At 38.4% G+C, this 21,791-nt stretch overlaps 1 protein-coding gene across 3 annotated transcripts in view; it reads right to left on the minus strand.

The window, feature by feature from the left end:
* The window catches only part of RPTOR (regulatory associated protein of MTOR complex 1), a 423,475-nt gene that overhangs the window by 398,103 nt on the left and 3,581 nt on the right, over positions 1-21,791 (minus strand). The gene's annotated exons all lie outside the window — the stretch shown is intronic.

Raw genomic sequence — 21,791 nt, forward strand, 5'->3', positions numbered from 1 at the left:
AAGACTTGAAAATCGAGGTGAAGTCTAAGAATAGAAGGAAGGAAAAGGTGGAAATACAGAGACATTAAAAGATCTTGCAGCATCAGGGGTTATACATAAGGGACAGTGTCAGCTTTCAATGCCTCTGAAATTTGACAGCAGAATCTTGAGGGCATACATTTGTTCCTCTTTGCTTCAACAGTATAGTCCACAAAATCTAAGTCCTTTTCCCTAATACTGAATTTTTTTACCAAGTTTTAGAGAGGTTTTTGGAGTCAGTCATAATTTCAAGCAGTCATTAAGCAAGGACTACCTATACATGCATCTAATATTTGGATGACCAAATTAATGCCAATTCTTTTCACATGGGCAAAGAGATACTCTATCAGAACACCAATGTACACAGCACAGCCATAAAAAAAATTCAGAAATCACTTAAGAACAGTTTATAAATACAATAATGGTTCCATTTTGGGCTGCTCCTAATACAGAATTTAATATAGCTAAGAACACTTAATTTGCCCTTCAACACTGAAAGAAATTTATTAGCTAACAAACACATTTAAAATTTTACCCTAAATACAGACAAAGCTAATTTAAGTAACTAATTAGTTCTAAAAAATCTTTCATGGAATTCTGGCTTCAAACAAACGATTGCCACAATAGTTATAGCAGTTTTTCTCCTGCTCTAGAGTTTCTGGAGTCAATGCTGCCCAAGCCAGAAAAATATAAGCAGCATTGCAGTTTAATCACTTTTTAATTAACACTCAAGTATATTATAACTTGCTTTATTCTTATTAAAGAAAGTGTGATGGGCTATGACTAATACAGACTTGTTTTTGCTAATGAGGCACAATGATTTAATACCGCAGGAGCATAATGCAATTACATCAGCAAAATCTAACAACTATGCCTTACATACACTACTTACAGGTACTAACTTCTATTCATTAAGGAGCCCAAGACAGTTTAACACTGGCATACCTCGTTTCGTTGACTTCGCTTTATTGCACTTCAGAGATACTGCTTCCCCCCACCCTTAAATTGAAGGTTTGTAGCAGACCAGCATGGAGCAAGTTTGTTGGCACCATTTTTCCAACAGTATTTGTTCACTTCATTGTTCTGTGTCACCTTGACATATTTTGATAACTCCTGCAATATTTCAACTTTTTTTCATTATTATTAATCAGCTGATGATTAGAATTTTTAGCAATGAAATATATTAGTTAAGATATGTGCTTCTTTCAGATCTAATGCTATTAGGCACTTCACAGACGACAATATAGCATAAATGTAACTTTTGTATCCACTGAGAAACCAAAAATAATTATGTGGCTCACTATATTGTGAAATTGGCTTTACTTTAAGAACATAGAATCATAGGGCCAGAAGGGATTTCAGAGGTCTTCTAGTCCAACCCCCTGCTCAAGGAAGGACATCTTATATCTTGTCTTTTTGTGTACACTGAGAGCATATCCACCAAAGACAAATTCCTTGTTTGTCCAATCACACTTGGCCAATAAAGAATTCTACTTTACTCCACTCTACTCTACTCTATAAAGGTAGTTCTTCACTTACAACCACTTGTTAAGTGAGGTTTGCCCCATTTTACAACTTTGCCAGTTGTTAAATGAATCACTGCAGTTGGTAAATTAATTGAATCTGGTTTCCCTATTGACATTGCTTGTCAGAAGGTTCCAAAAGGTAATCACATAACCCTGGGACACTCCAATTGTCATAAAGATGAATCAGTTGCCCAAGCATCTGAATTTTAATCACTTGACCACAGGGATGCTGCAATTGTCATAAGTGTGAAAAATGGTCATAAGTCAATTTTTTCAGTCATGTTGTAACTTTGAACAATCACTAAATGAACTGTTGTAAGTCGAGGACTAGCTATACTATCCCAGTCAAATAATTGTCTAATCTATTTTTGAAAACTTCCTGTGATAGTGATTTATCTAGAAATGAACCTGCAGGATCTCCAAAGTATGCCTATATATAAAAGTAAATTTTCCCACTGTATTGTTTTACAGCAAGGCACCAAAGGAAAAGTTACCCAATTCTTTGCAAGGTACCTGTTGTGTACCGAGGCCGTCCACCAGCAGGTGGCGCTGTCCCGGTCTTCTCTGATTGGCCCTGCCGTTCGGCGGGAGAATTCTAGTTATTCCATTGGTTCCCCAACTGACAGCTATCCGTATAAATAGCTGTCAGCCGGGGTTTTTGTTGCTCTGTTCTGTCAAGTTACTGTTGCTAATAAAAGGTTAATCGTTCAGCAGCCTCCTCGTATTTCATTACCTCAGAACATAAAAGTATCTACTTCAATGACAGTGTATAAAACTATGTATTCTTTAAAAAAATAGTATAGGAAATAAAGAAAATTTCATATACTTCTTTTAACTCTGATTATTATTAACACTGGAAGTTTCTCATTCTAGCCTGATCAGCAACTGCATTGCTGAAATCATGAACCGTTTACTATATTTAATAAAGATCCTTGTGTTAGAAATTACAAATACTGATTTAAACTGCATAATTTGTTCAGCAGACCAACAGGAATTGCAAATGCTTTCTCAAGAAAAGCATTTTAGAGATAGAATGTTGGTCCTCACCTGAACTTTCGTTTTAAGTAGAATTGAGGGAGGGGTCACTGCTGGGATATCGCCAAAGCCTGATTGGTCCAGAGACCGAGGGAAATTTCTTTTATGCTTCGTCATTCCCTGTTGGTTCCCAGTTTCCTTGAAGTCACAGTACGAATCTGCCAAAAAAACAGACCATAGACCACCCGACCCTTCACCTGACTAGCTGACTAAGTCTTACTCGGGAGGGACTAAGACCCAGTGGCGGTTCTTCTGCTGAAGAACTCTGCGCCCGAAGGACGCGTCAGCAGATGCGAAGGAATCTATTCGGTAATGTCGTATAAAGGGAGTCGAGGACGACTAGGTGGCCGCCCGACAAATGTCCTCGAACGGGGCCCTAGTGGCCCATGCCGCAGTAGTAGCAGCACTCCGCGTGGAGTGGGCCATGATCCCCGCAGGAGAAGACTGGCCTGAGGACTCATAGACAGTGGAGATCGCTTGGCGTAACCACCTGCCAATAGTGGCAGACGAAACCCTAGCTCCCAGAGAACAGGGCTGAAAAGAAATGAAGAGGGCCTCAGACTTGCGAGTCAGAGGTGGTATTTACCGGTTCTCCGATCTACTCAAAATTTCTGTTACGGTTCTCCAGAACTGATCAGAACCTGCTGAATACCACCTCTGGTATTGACCCCATGTTTCATTCAGGAGCCCAAAACAGTATACACTGTGTTCCCTGCTCCTAATTTTCCCCACCACAGAAAATATTTGAGGTAGGTTACAGCGTAACTGACAGAAAGTCATTCAGTCTGATCTTAAAAACTGGGCAAATCCATGTGGGCATATTCAAATTTAGCATACTATTTCTTTAAAAAAATATGGAGAAAATAAAATTGATCCAAGAGGAGTCTAAAGAAGGGATGTGAGGAATATGTCTGCTTCAAATATTTTCACTTATGTCTCTAAACTTCAGCATTAAAATTGGATGAGAAGTATGTAAAAATGAAAACCATTACTTTTAAGATACCAACATCTGTTCATTTGAACTGATGTGCTCATCACAGATTACAATTCTACAGCACTTTATTAAAAAAGATGCGGCTTGCATCTGTAGTTTCCTTTCTTCCTGAAGTGGTAATATATTATGACTGTTACTGAGCATTCCAGTAAAACAGTTCTGATTAATCCAGAGCCTTTTGCAAGAATCGAGGAATGCAATCTAAGAGAAGTAACTCTTGAGGATCATGTTGCCATTTTAATAGTTGAGAAAGTTTGCCCTGTGTCATATATTTAGTTTTAGATATTTTGAAAGGGACTATGGAGACTGGGTTTCTATTTTTCCTGTAAATAATTTGTATTTTTTTTATCCAAGGAAAATATTTTATTATTTTAACACTGACATAGTAATTTGAGACATGGTGAGTGAAAAGTTGCACATTTATATATTAAGTAAAGCATGAAGTGAGAGCTTAGAGACATGCTTTGTGAGATTGTCCACAATATACTTTCATAATTGCAAACATGCCCAACAATGCCAAAGACTATATTTATTCAAGAACCTTCCTCCTCTTAAGGCTAAAGGAATACTGTTATCTCAATGGAGTAATTTAAGTAGCTATTACAATCACCAGTATCTGATGTAATAGAAAGTTGACAGTGTACAGGGGTATTACGGTAACTTTAAAGCTATAAAAAGCTAGTAAAATTATTGCTAATACTTATCCTCTGGCACTAAATTCAAATTCTTTAAACAGAATGATTTATAACAAGAATGTCTCAAAATTAATCCAGGCAAAGGAGAAAATTGCCTAAATGTGATATTGCAGTGACCTGTGAATAAAATGCTAGACATAAATCTAGTATGTTGGATTCAGGTCCCTCTTTTGGTTATTAATTTCATTTGAAAATTAAATGCCACTATGTCTCATTTACAATTTTCTCATATGTGCTTCCCTTGAGCTTAATAAAACATAGAAAATACCTTAATTAGGAACTTGCAACTACACTCTTTCCAAAATAACTGCTATAACCTTTTTCTTTTAAATATAGGAAAGTGATATTGCCTGCATTTATGTCTATCCCTTTTGACCAAGCCAGAGTCCTATTCACTTTTAAGCAGCAGATCTAAAACATTCTCCAAACAGGATTCAGTTCAACAACAAAGGAACAGTATAGAAAAATCCTTACTTTTTCAAATCTTTAGGAATCCTGGATGGAAGCCTCGCTTTTCTATCAAATTTTGATACAGAAAGTACTATTGATTTGATTTTGATTTTATTATATTTGTAAGCCGCTCCCTCTCCCCAAAGGGACTCGGGGCGGTGTACAATCAAAGATCAAAACGTAAACATATTACATGTTACATGGTATTAAAATATGAAATATCAAAGTGCACAAAACAACCCAAAAACAACAAATCTCTTTGAAGTTCCATAAATGACCAGTATGTCCTTTTTGGAACAGCCTATTCAGAGGTCTTGAAAATAGAAAAGAGAGGGGGGGGGGAGGGAAGCTAATTATTTCTGGTTTAGAATATTGCACTATTATTAAGCAGTCTTGTTAAATTAAAATGAGTAGGAAATGGCTTAAAAATACCAGAAAATATTAGAATCTTACAATTAATAGTCATATATTGAGAAACTACTACAGGTAGTCTTCGACTTACAACAGTTCACTTAGTGACCTTTCAAAGTTACAATGGCACTGAAAAAAGTGACTTATGACTGTTTTTCACACTAATGACCATTGCAGCATTCCCATGGTCACGTGATCAAAATTCAGATGCTAGGCAACTGATTCATAATTATGATGCCCTGAGATCATGTGATTCCCTTTTGTGATCTTCTGACAAGCCAGGTCAATGGGGAAACCACATTCACTTAACAACTGTGCGACAAATTTAAGAACTGCAGTGATTCGCTTAACAAAGGTGGCAAGAAAAGCTGTAAAACGGGGCAAAACTTGCTTAACAAATTTCTCATTTAATGACGTGAATTTTGGGCCCAATTGTGATCGTACGTTGAGGACTACCTGTACTTAAAAGCCTACAATTAAAGATATCCACATGTCATGAGAGATTTCCTTATTAGAATGGAACACAAAAAGTACTTTTTGTAGAAAAAAGGTGCCACCAAATAATCTTTTCTTCCCTCTCATTTTTATTACATCTTTTTTGCAACCTAACATCATTTCAGTTTTTCATATTTCATTTCAAGTGCTTGATTTGTTACTAGCACTGGGCATGCCAATATTTATCTTCTATTCTTGAGTTTTATGTATTTTTTAAAAAAAACTTTTTTCCAGATATCACATATCAAACCAGGAAAGATAAGCAATAGTTTGCTGATTGTTCTTGAAGACAAATAGCATTATTTCCTCCTACACGCTCTCCTTCTCCAAATATAATACTCCATACTGACTCCCCTTATAAATAACTTTTTCTTATCAACAGAAACCCTTCTCTTTATCCATCCATTCATCCATCCATCCCTTTGGCCCCTTTTCTCGGTGTGTTCAAATACAATAATTTAAGTATAAACAAGCTGAGCAAGAAGGTTTCCACTTTCAGACTACTAAGCAATTTTCCAGAAAAATTAGTCTTGGTAAGAAAAAGGGCGTTGGTACTTACCTGATACGCCTCTTCTCACAGTGGGGGAGGAGTATCCAGGATGGGTTGACCTTGTCCTCTCTTGATTGGACTGAGTCAGATAAGCTCTTTTAGCCACGCCTTGGTCACCAGGCTCCACCCAGTTATCGGCGAAGAACTCTATCCAACTCACTGTGTCATCCACTCTAGACTTTATTTTAGTTTCAGACCTTTATTACTTCAACAGAACAGTTCAACAAACAGCATAACAATTTTGCAACATACCCATATCAGGGGGGGCTGGATACTCCTCCCCCACTATGAGAAGAGGCGTATCAGGTAAGTACCAACGTCCCTTCTCCATAGTGAGGTGAGGAGTATCCAGGATGGGACGTACCAAAGCCTACACAGGGTTACACATTTGAGTATATGCCCAAACTTATGCCTGGTGAGGCGTGTACCCCGCTCTGTGAACAGCCTGTAACACCCTACATCCGAATGAGGCTTCCGCAGAAGCAAAGGAATCCAACTTGTAATTCCTCACGAATGGTGAGGGGAGAGACCCGTGGCTGCCCTACACATCTCAGATAGGGAGGCCTGCATGGCCCAGGCCGCCGAAGTGGATGCGCTTCATGTAGAATGCGCTGTGATAGAGCTCGGTGTTTGCAGACCCCGTGCCTGATAGGCAGAAGCAATACAGTTCTTAACCACCTGCCTATCGTGGTCCAAGTCACCTTGTTCCCCAGGGACCCCGGCTGGAAGGAAACAAATAGGACTTCCAACTTCCTGTTCAGCCTGGTTCTTCTGAGGTAAATCCTCAGAGCCCTCCTCATGTCCAAGGTGTGCCACTTCCTCTCTAATGGGTGAGAAGGGTCCAGGCAGAAATTGGGCAATATCAGCTCCTGCGAGCGATGGAAGCAAGAACACACCTTGGGTATGAAGGAAGGGTCCAACCTTAGCACTACCCTGTCCTGGTGGAACACGCAGAGATCTTCCCTGGTAGACAGAGCCTGCAGTTCGGATATCCTCCTGGCGGAGGTGATGGCCACAAAAAAGACTACCTTAAGTGTCAGGAACTTCAGAGAGAAAGTACGTAATGGTTCGAACGGAGGGCCTGTCAGAGCGTCCAACACCTTGTGTAAGTACCAGGAAGGGTACCTGTGCACTGTGGGCAGTTTAAGATTGGAGGCCCCCTTGAGGAACCACCTGACCATCGGATGGTGAGTCAGTGTCTGAGATCTACCGCACAGGAGTACCGATGAAATGGCCGAGACCTGTCTCCTAATTGTGTTGGGAGCCAACCCTCTGTCCAGCCCCACCTGAAGGAAGTCCAGAACTTGTGCAACAGTGGCCCAGACCGGATCGTGGCCCCTAGAGATGCACTATGTTGAAAAAGCCTACCCTGTAGCGCCTTAAATGCACTCCGTGGAGGGTCTGTGAGCTGCCTGGATAGTCTGTATAACCCTAGGGGAGAAGTGATCTTCCCTCAGGATGCTCCGCTCAAGCGCCAAGTGGTCAAATGGAGCCACTGAGGGTCCGGGTGTTCCAGCGACCCCTGACTGAGGGAGATTCTCTCCTGGGGGATTCTCCAGGGCCTGTCCACCGAGAGGGATTGGAGATCGGCAAACTAAGGCCTTTGGGGCCAGTGTGGGGCTATCAGTGCCACCTCTGCCCCCTCCCACAAGATTTTGGATCAGGGGTAAGGGTGGATAGGCATAGAGAAGCCCCCGAGGCCAAGGGCCGTGGAGAGCGTCTACCCACTCCACCCCTCATGTCCGGTACCTGGAGTAAAACCTCAGGAGCTAGGCGTTGAGAGGGTGGCAAATAGGTCGACCTCTGGGTGTCCAAAGCGCTCTGCCAGCTCCTTGAAGATTGCTGGCTGCAGCTTTACCTTTATCTATATAAATACAATGAACCAAATATTGATAACGCTTAACAGCAATATTTCCTTTATCAAAGCATATTCACTGGGCACATTCTCCAGAAGGGCTCTGGACTTTTATGTGATGATGCAGCAAATAAAATAAGAAGAAATGGAGAAAAATGTTAAGTCTATACTTTTTCATAAAGATAATGCGGCTCAGAACAGAAGGCTAAAAATTCTAAACTATATTTTGCAATCAATCCAGGAAATGTTTTTAGTTGAATAGGTTAAAATATAATAAACTATCTTTTGAATGCCATTCTGTCTCTCACATATATTATTATAGCCATGCGAAAACAGACAACTTGGCACCAAATAAAGATTTTTAACAAGAGCTCACAGTTCAAGCACAAAAAGTAGCATAGAGCTGTCTGTAGCAAAAATGCAGCAGTGCTGGGAAATCAATAGTCTTGACTTTTGAATACAAATCTATTTGTTTCTCCAGGAGTACTCCCAACTGGCAATAGGTTTCAAATAATAGAAATAAAGTACATAGGGGTAGTTCATCAACAGCACTTGATTTGCAGCAGACTTCAATATTGCTAATTTCACCCCAAGTGCCCGTTAGGTATATGATTCAGCTCCTATGAGATGAGGTGGAACAGGATCAGTGGTTTAGAAGGAAAATGTCTACGTGAACTTTTAGGTCCTTTCAATGCTGTCTCAATTTTCTTAAGATAAGGAAGAAGAAAAATTGATGAAGACTAGTCTGTAAAGTCAAAAATCACCCTTATTTCTGGATATTTTAAGGTAATTATTATAATCACAAAAATGAAACTAACACTACAAAAATATTACTTTAAAACTCAAAAAGCATGATATATTCTAATTGGCTTTCATTGGCCTAAAATATCGTCTAGATCAGGGGTGTCAAACTCGATTTCATTGAGGGCTGCATCAGGGTTATTTGACCTCAGGGTGGCAGGGTGTGTGTGGCCATGGTAGGCACTAATGTTGGGGGCATATACGGTGGCCAGAGCACTCTGCCAATAAAAATGGCTTCCCAAGCTCCATTTTTGGCTGCGGCAGCCTCCTGCAACCCTCTGCCAGCGAAAATGGAGCTCAGGGACCACATGCAGCTCTCCCAAGCTCCGTTTTTACTGGCAGAAGTACTGCAAGCTGGTCCTTTGCTGTCTCCAGAGCGGCCATATCTAAGCATCCCATGGGCCGAATCCTGCCCCCAGGACTTGAGTTATGACACCCATGCTCTAGATGTGTTGGACTATTTCTTCCAAATGCCTTGAATTAAAATGTTGGCATGAGTCATATGTTAAATAGCCATAAAAGTATAATATATTCACATGATTTCATATTTAAAAATCTGAAGAGAAACAGGAGATGGCCTCTCCAATAAATGAAGTCTAGCTATGATATAATAAAAAGTGCAGAATTATATACTGTCGATTTATAAATAATATTGTATGTGATTTCATGACAATTTTGCTTATTTTATTCAATTTAAATTCAATATCTTTTATAAAAAGGCATGGCATCAGTCCTTGATAAGTAAAACAAATTGAGTTTCTATTTTGTCCTGATATCAATTTTCATTGTGTGTTTCTCAATTTAATTTATTTGCATATCAAATTAACATAAATCATTTTGATATGCAGATATTAAGAAATGAGTGAAATAAACAAATAAAGTTCTTATTTTGTCTAGACACTGGTATGGTATCTTAATTTCTATAACAAAGTGTGTTACTGAAGCTCAAATTACAACTTACAAAATAAAAAAACAAATTCAGACTTTATTGGACTCCATTATGTTTCTATAGAAAAGCACTATCAAAAACAGCATTTCATTGGAGATGTAATAAAGATAGTGCTTCTTTAAAACATATCTTTCTACAATGTCCTAAACTTACCAAATCTTGGAGCGGGGTGGGGGGAGTGGAACATATATAATTATGATTGCATGACAAAAAATTACATTTTTCAGAAAATAATATTCTTGTGAACTACTGTTACATCTGGAACATGGAATGTGACAATCAGACCGCATAAATGGATTCTCCATGCCCTTACTATAGTTAAAGGCTAATATTGCAGCATTGGAAAGATAAAGTACAACTCCATTGTCCGCTATGAACAGATTGCCTATAGAGCAGGGGTCCCCAACCCCAGCGCCGTGGACTGGCACTGGGTTGCAGCATGCCACAAACTGGTCCATGCAAACAAGTGTAGCCCCATCTGCGGGATGCAGGCAACACATGAACCCATACCCCCTCTGGTCCACTGAAAAACCTCTCTCCACAGAGCCAGTCCCTGATGCCCAAAAGGTTGGGGGACACTGCTATAGAGGTAGACTATATATAAACAAGTGTAATGAAAGAAGGGATTCATTTCTACAATATACAATTGTTTTAAAAAAGCGATTATATAAATGTAATAGAAATATATATGTATTCAAATATTTGCATTAGACAAATATACGTAGTATCCTAATTGTTTATTTTTATGACTTTTTTCCTTTGTCATATTTCTTTCACTTTTTTATTAAAACACTTTTAATGTGTTATGTCTTTCCTTCTGTTTAACAATATATATCTCAGCCTGGTGTTTTGTTCTTTTTTATTAATTAAAAGGCAATAGAATATAAATTAAAATTTCATTGTGTGCTTTGAACAAAATTTTCTTTTGGACCTAAGGATTTCATAAAGCCCAATGCTGTACTTTAATTATTTAGACTTAATTGTTATAGTAATGCTCCCAACATAGCTTTACTGCCTGTCAAGTGTTAAGCTAACATAAGAAGCTTGAAGGTTTAATTCTACTAAACCAATCTCTACTAACATGACTTTGCAGCACCATACACAAAGTCAGGCTATGGTTTTTTAATGACTGTTACAAAATGTAGAATCCATTTTTTTAATTGTAAAAAAAGAACAAAAATAATAAGAAAAATCCTGCAGAAGCTAAAGCCCAGTTTTGATCCAGCCAAACTCCCCAATTAATTTTACATACCAGCGTATAAATGTAGAGAGTTTTATAAAAATCTTCATTACTACTGAACTCTTGGGACCTTGGCATTGTACAGATAGATCTTATACAATCACTGCTATTTTAACTTGGTATGCTTATAGATCTCAAGTTTGCCTTGCAAGTTTAAGCCTTAAACAAAGCAAACAAGCTGATCCTACAGCAGTAAAATGAGTCTCCACATTGTCTGTGGGTTTGTGCTTTTTTACTCAAAAGAGGGAGTCCATTAAGTGACCCTATGCATTATCCTGATTTTAAATTTTTATAAACCAATTTAGAATGTTGGCTGCTATTCCAACATATCACACAGTATTTTTCCGAATAAAAGTCCCCCAAATTAAGGTGTAGATAATGTCTTTTTTCCCCATGTCATTTTCTGAAGTTTTCTAGTAAAAAAAATGCATATGAAATTTAGGTCTCATTTAAGAGAAGCAAGTTTAAATATTTCTGCACTGATGAACTTTAAAAATAGCACAGGTTTGAACAAAAGTATGGGAAATATTAATAAATCATGTGTCCCTGCAGGCAGTCTATAATGCATGTATCCTGAAAGGTCAGTTCTCACCATGACTATGATTACAATATGTGCTAGATTCCTACTGTAGCTTATTAGTTGTACTTGCTTTGTTTTTAACTTTTACATTCAACGGAGTATGAAATGAATTTATCTTTCCTTTAATTTCTACCTTAGATTACCTAGTGCAACAAAATTTTAATTTCTCTGATACTATGCAGCTCAGCTTTATTTTAAGCTGAATAATGTTCAAGCATAGATCTAAAGCAAGTTTCTAATAAGTGGCAAAATTAATAGTTATTTTCCTAGTAAATGGCAAAATGAGTAGATTTAGTAAATAAACTCTTTATGGACCGGTACTACTAATTTAGGAGCAAGATTCAAATCCTACTTGAATATACATTTTCCATTTGCTTTTTTCCATAATCTGACTATTCTTCAGACTATAACTGAACTATTTTGAAAATATTCATAAGGGTTATGAATATTTCAGATGTTTCCCACAAGTTTAAAAACTAATGAATTTTACTCCTCCACAGTGACTAAACTTCTTTAGACTGAAGCAATAAATATGAAAATGATGCTTCTATGGATCCACAGTAATGCATGGGGACTGCAGAAATATAAACAATAAAAATAATTTATGAAGGATGATGGGAAATTGCCAGTGACTATATGAAAAATGCATTAGAACATGCAATTCATCCAGGACTTTGGAGTCTCTACCTCCTGCTATTCATTCTTAACTCCGCAAAAACTCTAGAAAGAGTGCAGAGAAGAGCAAGAAAGATGATTAGGGGACTGGAGGCTAAAACAGATGAAGAACGATCACAGGAACTGGGTATGTCTAGTTTAATGAAAAGAAGGACTAGGGATGACATGATAGCAGTGTTCCGATATCTCCAGGGTTGCCACAAAGAAGAGGGAGTCAAACTATTCTCCAAAGCACCTGAGGGTAGAACAAGAAGCAATGGGTGGAAATGAAGAAGAGAAGCAACTTAGAACTAAGGAGACATTTCCTGACACTTAGAACAATTAATTAGTGGAACGACTTGCCTCCAGAAGTTGGATATGCTCCAACACTGGAAGTTTTTAAGAAGAGATTAGATAACCATTTCTGAAGTGGTGTAGGGTTTTCTGCTTAAGCAGGGGGCTGGACTAGAAGACCTCCAACGTCCCTTCCAACTCTGCTATTCTATTCTAAAAAGGATAATATGACATGAGAGCTGTACAGCTAGTCCCAACTTACTAACATTTGTTTAGAGACCATTTACAGTTACAAGAGTGATGAAAAAAGTGACTTACTACCAGTCCTTGCACTTAACATCATCACAGCTTCCTCATAGTCACATGATTGCAATTCGGGTTCCTTGGCAACAAGCATGTGGTTATGACGGTTACAGCATCCCAGAGTCACATGGTCACCATTTGCGATCTCCCAAGTCAGCTTCTGACAAGCAAAATCAATGGGGGAAACCAGATTCGCTCAACAACCAGGGGATTCGCTCAACAACTATGTGATTTACTTAACAACCACAGCAAAAAAGATCATAAACTTGGGCGCAATCACGATGACTCACTTAACAACTGCACTGCTTAGTGACAAAAGTTCCAGTTCCAATTACAGTTCTTAGGTCTAGGACTACTTGTACTTCATTGACTCAAAAGGTTATAAGGTTATTACCCTTACACAAGTTCATATTCACACATTTCTGAAATATTATGAAAATATTAAAACTATTTTAAGAGCTCCTCAACCATGTATATACTGCCATCCCTCATTGCAAATATCTAGAGATTTGGGGAACCTGACATTCCAGCCAAGGGAAAGCGGGGGAAACTATACTCACAACTGCAAAAACATTGCAATGCAGAAAAAAAAGAATGAAGCTATGATTTTAAATCAGTGATACTATTCTACCAGTTTGTCATTTGCAAACCCCTCCTTTGCAATTCAGCCGTCTGAATATTAATACATTATTTTATTTAACCATATCTCACTGCACTGTCAATAAATAATATTTAAGATCGTATATGCCTAAACATTCTTCAAACATTTTGAAATTTTAAGCTGTCCCCCATAAAGATTTTAGTAGTCCCAAAAGGAAAGGCCACTTTGAAGATAACCCTCTCCCAAAGGCTCATCTAGAAAATAAGCTTGTCTTGTACAGGTCCCAACTATAAAATGTACTTCCTATGGAAGTATGTTTTGCCTAGAATCTCCCAGTGCTTAGCAGTTGATGGAAACATATAAAGCCAGTTTGGTGTAAGGGCTAAAGCAGCGATGGCGAACCTTTTTTGGCTCGTGTGCCACAAGTGGGGGGAGCGCAGGGGGGTCGTGTGCGGACGTGCCGCACCCATAATGCAATGCGCGACCCCCCAGTGCTCATGTGCGCACAACGCATGACCCCCCATTTTTACATGCTTTTTTCACCCTCCCCAGGCTCCAGAGGCTTTATAGGAGCCTGGGGAGGGCGAAAAGAGCCTCCCCCGCCCCCCGGAGGCCCTCCAGAGGCTTCAGGGACCGTTTGCTCGGAGGGTGGTTTTAAGCGCTCCGAAGGTGTCAGGAAAGCCTTCGGAACGCTTAAAATTACCCTCCGAACAACTTCCGGTTTGCTCGGAGGGTCGTTTTAAGCGCTGCGAAGGCGTCAGGGAAGCCTCCGGACGGTCCCTGAAGCCTTCGGAAAGCTTAAAACGACCCTCCGAGCAACCCGGAAGTCACTTCCGGTTTGCTCGGATGGTGGTTTCAAGCGTTCTGAAGGCTTCAGGGAAGCCTCTGGATGGTCCCTGAAGCCTCGGGGGGGGGGGGGGGTTATGTCCTGGCATTTTCGCCCTCCCCAGGCTCCTATAAAGCCTCTGGAGCCTGGGGAAGGCGAAAAATAGCTTTTAAAAAGGTGAACTCAGCTGGCCAGCGCGCACATGCCCTGCCATAGGTTCGCCATCACTGGGCTAAAGTATTAAGCTAGAAACTTAGTCAGAAAGCCAGCTGGGAGACTTTGGGTCAATCACCTTGTCTCAGCCCTCAGGAAGACAGCAAATGCAAACCACTTCCAAGAAACCTTGCCAAGGAAACTGCAGGGACTTGTCAGGCACAATTGAATAGAAGAAAAAAAATATTCTGAAAACCTTTAATTATCCATTTATTTTATCATAATTTTAATCAGGCTTTTAATTGTAATTGTTATGATCTTAGCTTCACTTTTTTTATCATTGTAAGCTTCCCTTTATTTAGACAGATAAAAAGACAGGATATAAACCCAGTAAACACAAAAGCTATAGTGTGTACTTTACATATATATAGATACATAGTATATTAATCACACTATTCCCTTTCAGGGTAAACCAAGTTATATAAAGTACAGAAGAAATGACAAAAAGCATGAATTAAAGTCTAACTGAATCTAGTTTACACATATGCTATGCCTCTCCGTTAATTTGTTTCCTTCTCCTTGTTTTCATCTTATCCATACACCAATTTGTTCTTTAAACTTGTCTGTCTGTCTGAGGGTCTCATCAAAAAAGCCATTTTCTAAGTCTTTCCCTTTTCTCAAAGCATTCATTCTTCCACCGTGTATTTGTTTTGCCATTGTTAAGTAATAACCAATAATAATAATAAACAATAATCCTTGTTTACTGTCCCTATATGGGGAAACATCTCAATGTATTTCTTACACAGCAGTCACTCACTTTTGAATTCAGTTCAGTACCCATTCATTCTTGACCCTATATCTTTGATCTATCACACCCATTTCAAAACTAACCCACTCCCCAATGCATTTAGCATTTAAGTTTTTTCAATTCTCACATCTAATGAAGTAGGAATAAGCAAGCTGTTACACACAGCCATTTGCTCTTCTTTTCAGAAGCACTTTTTTATACCTAATCACAAATATCCACTACCATTCTAACAGCATTTGGATGTCTTAAAACCATGTTGGCGAACCTGTAGCACACAGATGGCACACAGAGCCATTTCTGAGGGCACATGAGGTGTTGCCGTCAGCTCCAGTGCCATGCACGCACTGGTCAGCTGATTTTCAGACTTGATTTTCGGCCGTTTTTCCCCCTATGCGCAAAGCGGAAGTTTGGGAACGGAAGCCCCCTGAAGACGAAAAACAGCCCAACACGCAAACCGGAAATCCAAGGCTTCAGTGACGTCTGCGCGCATGCGTTGTTGTACACATGTGTGAGGGAGAGGGCACTGCATTATGGTTGTGGGGCACGTGCGCATGCAAACCCCCACTCCCCCCGCTTTTGGCACGCCTAGACAAAAAGGTTAGCCATCACTGTCTTAAAATGTCAAATTTTCCCATTCTTAATTAGCATTCTATCAAGATATACCAATGTATCTGTTTTATCACTTATATATAACTTGCAAACATTCATTCTATTTTCTCCATCAAGCACAGCTGTCTTGTCTTTTGACAGCTTATTTTTCAGATCCATATTCCTCTATGCATCATACAATCAATTCATTTCAAATAATTCAGATTGTCAGCCAACAACACAACACCATCTACATACAAAGGTAGAGATTGACTTCTCCAATCAACCAAAATAATTCTAACATAACCCCAGGCTTTCCTTATACATTTATCCATAAATACATTAAAGAAACAAGGAAATATCGTAACACCATTGTCTTAGTTCTTAAGCAGTATTAAACTATTCACTGAACATTTCTATTTGTTCTCAAATACTTTACTTCCATCATATATTGCTATGAACATATTCAGTAATTAACCTCTAGATTCACACAAACTTTCCAAAATTTGAGTCTATTTGCTTTATCATATGACTTATCTAAATCAACAAACATACAATAAGCTTCTTTTTCACATTAATACATTTCTCATTTTAGCTTAAAAATAAACCTGAAAAAGAGCCAGGTTATGTTTAATAAATTCACCAAAGAAAGAGAATTATATCTAGAGAAGAACTAGCAGTACTAGACCACTACATACCTTGGCCAACAGATCTTAATGGAAGGTGATACAATAAAGGAAATTGAACGGCATGTTAAATATGGTTGGCAGGCATTCGGCAAGCTAAGCCTAATTTTCAAGAACAGTCTCTCCCTATGCCTGAAAAGTTTTCAATCAGTGTGTGCTACCTGTTCTAACATATACCAGAGAAACATGGACACTAACTTCAGAATCAATACAAAAGCTACGAGTGGCACAAAGAGCCATGGAAAGATATATGCTTGTCATCACAAGACAAGATACAAAGATCTGCACATGGATAACAGAGCAAATGAAAGTACACAATATCAAGAGAGTAAAAGGGTTAAAATGGAAATGGGCTGGTCAAATAGAAAGAAGAACTGATGACAGGTAGACCATGGCACTCATAGAATGGATCCCACTTGATAAAAACTGTTGACGAAAGAGACCTAAAACAAGATGGATCGACAACATCAGCAAGTATTGAGGGCCCAATTGGCAAAAGAAAGTTCAAAACATGTGGAAGAGGCGTTCATCCTGCAGTGGACAGACCATGGCTAGAATGACGATGAATGAGGGCATTTATCATCAACCCATCAAAGAGCAAAAAGTGTTTCCCATAACCCCACCTTGGCATAATACACTGCACTACCAGGATGTTTGTCATTATCACCTCTTGTACTCTTCAAGTCAGAATTCTGACCACCCCTTTCCTTGCATTTTTTTAAAAAAGTCATCCCACTCCCACCCTCATCATTTTTTTATTGATCTTGCTACATTTTTTCTTTTTATAGGATATGGCTGTCACGTCTAGGCTGAACAACTTGGACATTATCTCTTCTGGCAGAATAATCAAAGGCAGCTTTTAGTTTCTGTGTGAAATTGACAAGAGGTGTCCATTAAAGAATCATTACTGTCCCTAATAGGAATTGCCATTTTGGCAGCTCCATCTCTCAAGACTGCAAGGATAAATCATGCCTGAGTGCAATCTGTGGAAAACTTGCTCTTAAGGAAGAGTATAGCTGAGTGATGAAAATCTTGCATCTGTTTGGAAATATGTCATAGTAATGAGCCCACAGAGTGAAGTAACACGATTAGAGGAGTAGAAATGGCAGGAAGCACACCCATGGCAACTACACTTGATTGCTGAGCTTGCTCAAATAGCGGCATCATTTGGGCAACAGCAATAGCCCATTAACTCATCTGTGCATCTTTGAGACTGAAATAAAATACTGGTAGCCTTTTAGCGTTCAGCTGTACTCTACTCCAAGACTGCCATGGAATCAGCCACAAACAGGCAGCAAGGCAGCTTCCCTTGTAAGGGAAATTGAAGAATTGCTGAGATTAATGTCAAGCTCTTGACAGCTGATCCAAAAGCAAGATTTTCACTAAGGCTTCTTCAATAGATTTATTGAAATAGAAAAGGGCATATTGTTACAGAAATCTTTGCAAATGGATACCTTTGCTTTAGTGCTGTTTGGTAGGGCCGAAATGTCTTCTTCCTCTTGTTAAAAGCCTTCCGATGAACAAAGCAGCTGGCTACCCATTTTTCTGCCAATGGAAGAATATACAGGTGTTCCTAGCTGATCATATTTTCAGCCATCCTCTTTTCCAGATCTTAATAAGACCAATAATCACTATCCCTGGGAAAGGCTTTCAGTAAGCCTAAAGAATATGACTAAATTGTATCAATGTTTTAGATGTTCAGGGATACAGTCAAGATACAGGATAATACAAAACTATAACATTAAGGAAAAATATAATTGGAAAGATGGGGAAAAAAAAGCCAAGATAACATGGAGGTAGTCCTCGATTTACAACCATTTGTTTAATGACCGTTCTAAGTTACAGCAGCACTGAAAAATGTGACTTATGGCTATTTTTCCTAGTTACCATTTTTGCAGCATCCTCATGATCATGCAATCAAAATTCAGGTGCTTGGAAACTCGTTCATATTTATGATCTTTGCTGTGTCCCGGGGTCATGTGACCCCCTTTTGCGACCATCTGACAAGCAAAGTCAATGGGGAAGCCAGATTCACTTAACAACCAGATTACTAATTTATCAACCACAGTGATTCACTTAACAACTGTGGCAAGAAAAGTCATCAAATGGGGCAAAACTCACTTAAATGTCTCACTTAACAACAGACATTTTGGGCTCAATTGTGGTCGTAAGTCAAGGATTACCTGTATCTAAATGACATAACAGAGGACGCCTGATATATAGGATAGCAAAGCTTCAACAGAGATAAAAGTATTTTGCACCCACACACCCACACACCAAAAAACCAAAAAGAAAATGCATGAGAGATTTTGCTCATCAAGGTGTACTGTTTATCCAGTGGAAGAGAGTTTTCTTTAAGAGAAGTGGTGAACTGGATAATAGCACAGTGGTTACAAAATGTCATTAAAAACTGACATTCAGAAGCATGAATAGAGTTAAATATGAGTAAACTAGCAAAAAATGAGTAAAGACACATTCTGTGAGGGGAACAAACTGAAGAAGCATTGATATATTGCATTCAGCAGTTAACATAACCTTTCACTTCCCAACTGAGGAAGGTGCAGACATACATCTTCAAATGCCATTTAAAACAAAACAGGACAGAGGCCATCCAAACTTTCCTCAGTGGTGCGTTCCATAATTTGAGTAATGTTTACCATACTTTACTGAATCCTGTTTTATTTAAGATGCTTTAACAATTAAAGCAAGTATTTGAAAACATTTTTTCTTAATAACTGTAAATACATTACAGGCACTTTCTTTCAGATTAGCACCTATAACCGTATATCAAACCTTATACTATTTTTTTATGTTATTTATCCTTGCCTCAACCCTACCCTTAGGTTAAATTCCTTTATAAGAAGAAATGAATACACTGACAATTTATTCACAGGTTTCTTTCATATACATCGCAGTTCCTGTTCTTATCGCTGCCTGATCTTCTCCACAAAGTTAATGGGGATAAAGGAGAAAGGAGAGGGACCAATGAAAAGAAGATGGCTCTACATTCAATTCCTTAAAATATGAATGCAGTGAAGTGGAAAAGTAGTTAGATTTTTCCTTAGCACTGCTTTAAAGCAAACTTTCCCCACTCAATCAAACTTAAATATATACAATCCTACTACAAAATATAGCAAAAACAGCATCCTTCCTTCTCAACCACTAAAACCAAATTAGAAGCACTGATTGTAATACCAAGCAATAATGATAAATTTCTACCTGTATTTTTTCAAATTGCCAATAAATCTATCCATTAATACAGAAAAACTGTGTGTCATTTAAATAAAGGTTTTATTACATAATCATTTCCATAGTTTTGCTTTCCATTGGAAGTATATTACAGGTAGCCCTCGAGTTACGACCACAACTGAGTCCAAAACCTCTGTTGCTAAATGAAATATTTGTTAAATGAGTTTTGCCCTATTTTATGACATTTCTTGCCACAGTTATTAATTGAATCATTGCAGCTGTTAAGTTAGTAACATGGTTGTTAAGTGAATCTGGCTTCAACATTGACTTTGCTAGTCAGAAGGTTGCAAAAGGGGATCACATCACCCCAGGACACTGCAAGTGTCATAAATATGAACCAGCTGCCAAGTATCTGAATTTTGATCAAGATGCTGCAATGGTTGTAAATGTAAAAAATGGTCAGAAGTCAGTTTTTCAGTGCCGTTATAACTTTGAATGGTCACTAAATGAACTGCTGTAAGTTGAGGACTACTTGTATCTGCTTAAGAAATTTCAATTTCTAGCTGGTTTTGTTTATCAAAACACCTCATTTACCTGGGTAACCTTCAGTGGATAATGAAGGAACAAGAAAAAAATTGTTAAAATAAAAAGATTGCAAACAGATTTTTCTTTCCCATATTCTTTAGAAATCAATCAGAGTAAATGTGGCTCAATTCTTATTTCAATAGCCATTTGTAAATTAAAATCCAACATATTCAGGACTCTAGTTTTAATGAACTAGCAGGGCTGAGATTTAATTCTACATTCAAAGCACAATTCCTATTGTCTATAAAAAAAACTTTGAATAAATAATAGATCAAAGGAGTTTCATTTTGATAGCCTACAAATGCCATGGAGCATGCTGAGAAGAATAAACCCTTTATGACATTACAGAATTCTGCTAGTAATTATATTACAATTAGTCAGATTTATTACTGAGCTACTTTAAATATACATTTTCTCACAACCAGTAAGACATTGAAAAATTCAAATAGCTCCAATTTTCTTTTTACTAAAATTTACAGATAGTCCACGATATATGACCCCAACTGAGCCCAAAATTTCCACCGCTAAACAAGATAATTGTTAAGTGAGTTTTGCTCAATTTTACAACCTTTCTTCCAAGTTGCTCAGTGAATCAGCTGTTTTAATTGAAACTGGCTTCCCACCTTCTTTGTCAGAAATCACCTGGGAAAGTTACAAATGGTGATCACATGACCCTGGGCAGTGTAACTCTTACAAATACATATCAAGTTGCAAGCAATTTTATTTTGATCACATGGCCATGCGGATGCTGCAGCTGTCATAAGTGTGAAAACTGATAAGTCATTTTTTTCAGTGTATTGTAACTTTGAACACACACTAAATGAATCGTAAGTCAAGGACTCTGTATTAGCAAAATTTTAAGCAAGTATCTCATCTATAATGATGAAAGGCCTTATATATTTCTGCATGCCATGTGGTTTCTTGTGCTCAATCAACTTCACAAATTAATCAGTTCAGCAGCTCCTAGTCCAAAGGAAAATCAGTGATACTGCAGGATGAACAGCTGCCCTTCCCTTTTGGGATTAAGGTGCTATAATGCCTGCCTCACACAATGACACGCTGTGTCTTTTTTCTTACCTCAAAAACCAAACACAGCTAGAAAAGATAACGTGGTGGGGTGATGTTTAGTTGCTGTTTCTAGAGCTGCACTACTGGATAGCTGGAAGGAATACCATCCAACTCAAGAAGAGGAGGATGAGGAGATTTGTGGGGTGCCATGCAGTATTGCTGCTACATAGTTGAAATGGCGACTGTACAAGAGGAGTCAAAGACACTGATATATCATTTCTCTCATCTGATCCCAAAGATATTTTCTCAAAAGTAAATCCCACTTGCTAGAATGTAATGCTTAAATAAAATACGCAGAGGATGTAGGTCATGACCTGATTCTATTTGGATACTTATTAAGAGGTGTATGCATATGTATAAATGAAGCCTCTTCCTGAATATGTGGATTCTCCCCATCTTTCTATTGTAATAGGAAGGAATTGAGAAATAGTCACTTT

This window comes from Natrix helvetica (genome assembly GCF_964273705.1).
Source record: "Natrix helvetica genome assembly, chromosome: 1".
Classification (NCBI taxonomy): domain Eukaryota; kingdom Metazoa; phylum Chordata; class Lepidosauria; order Squamata; family Natricidae; genus Natrix; species Natrix helvetica.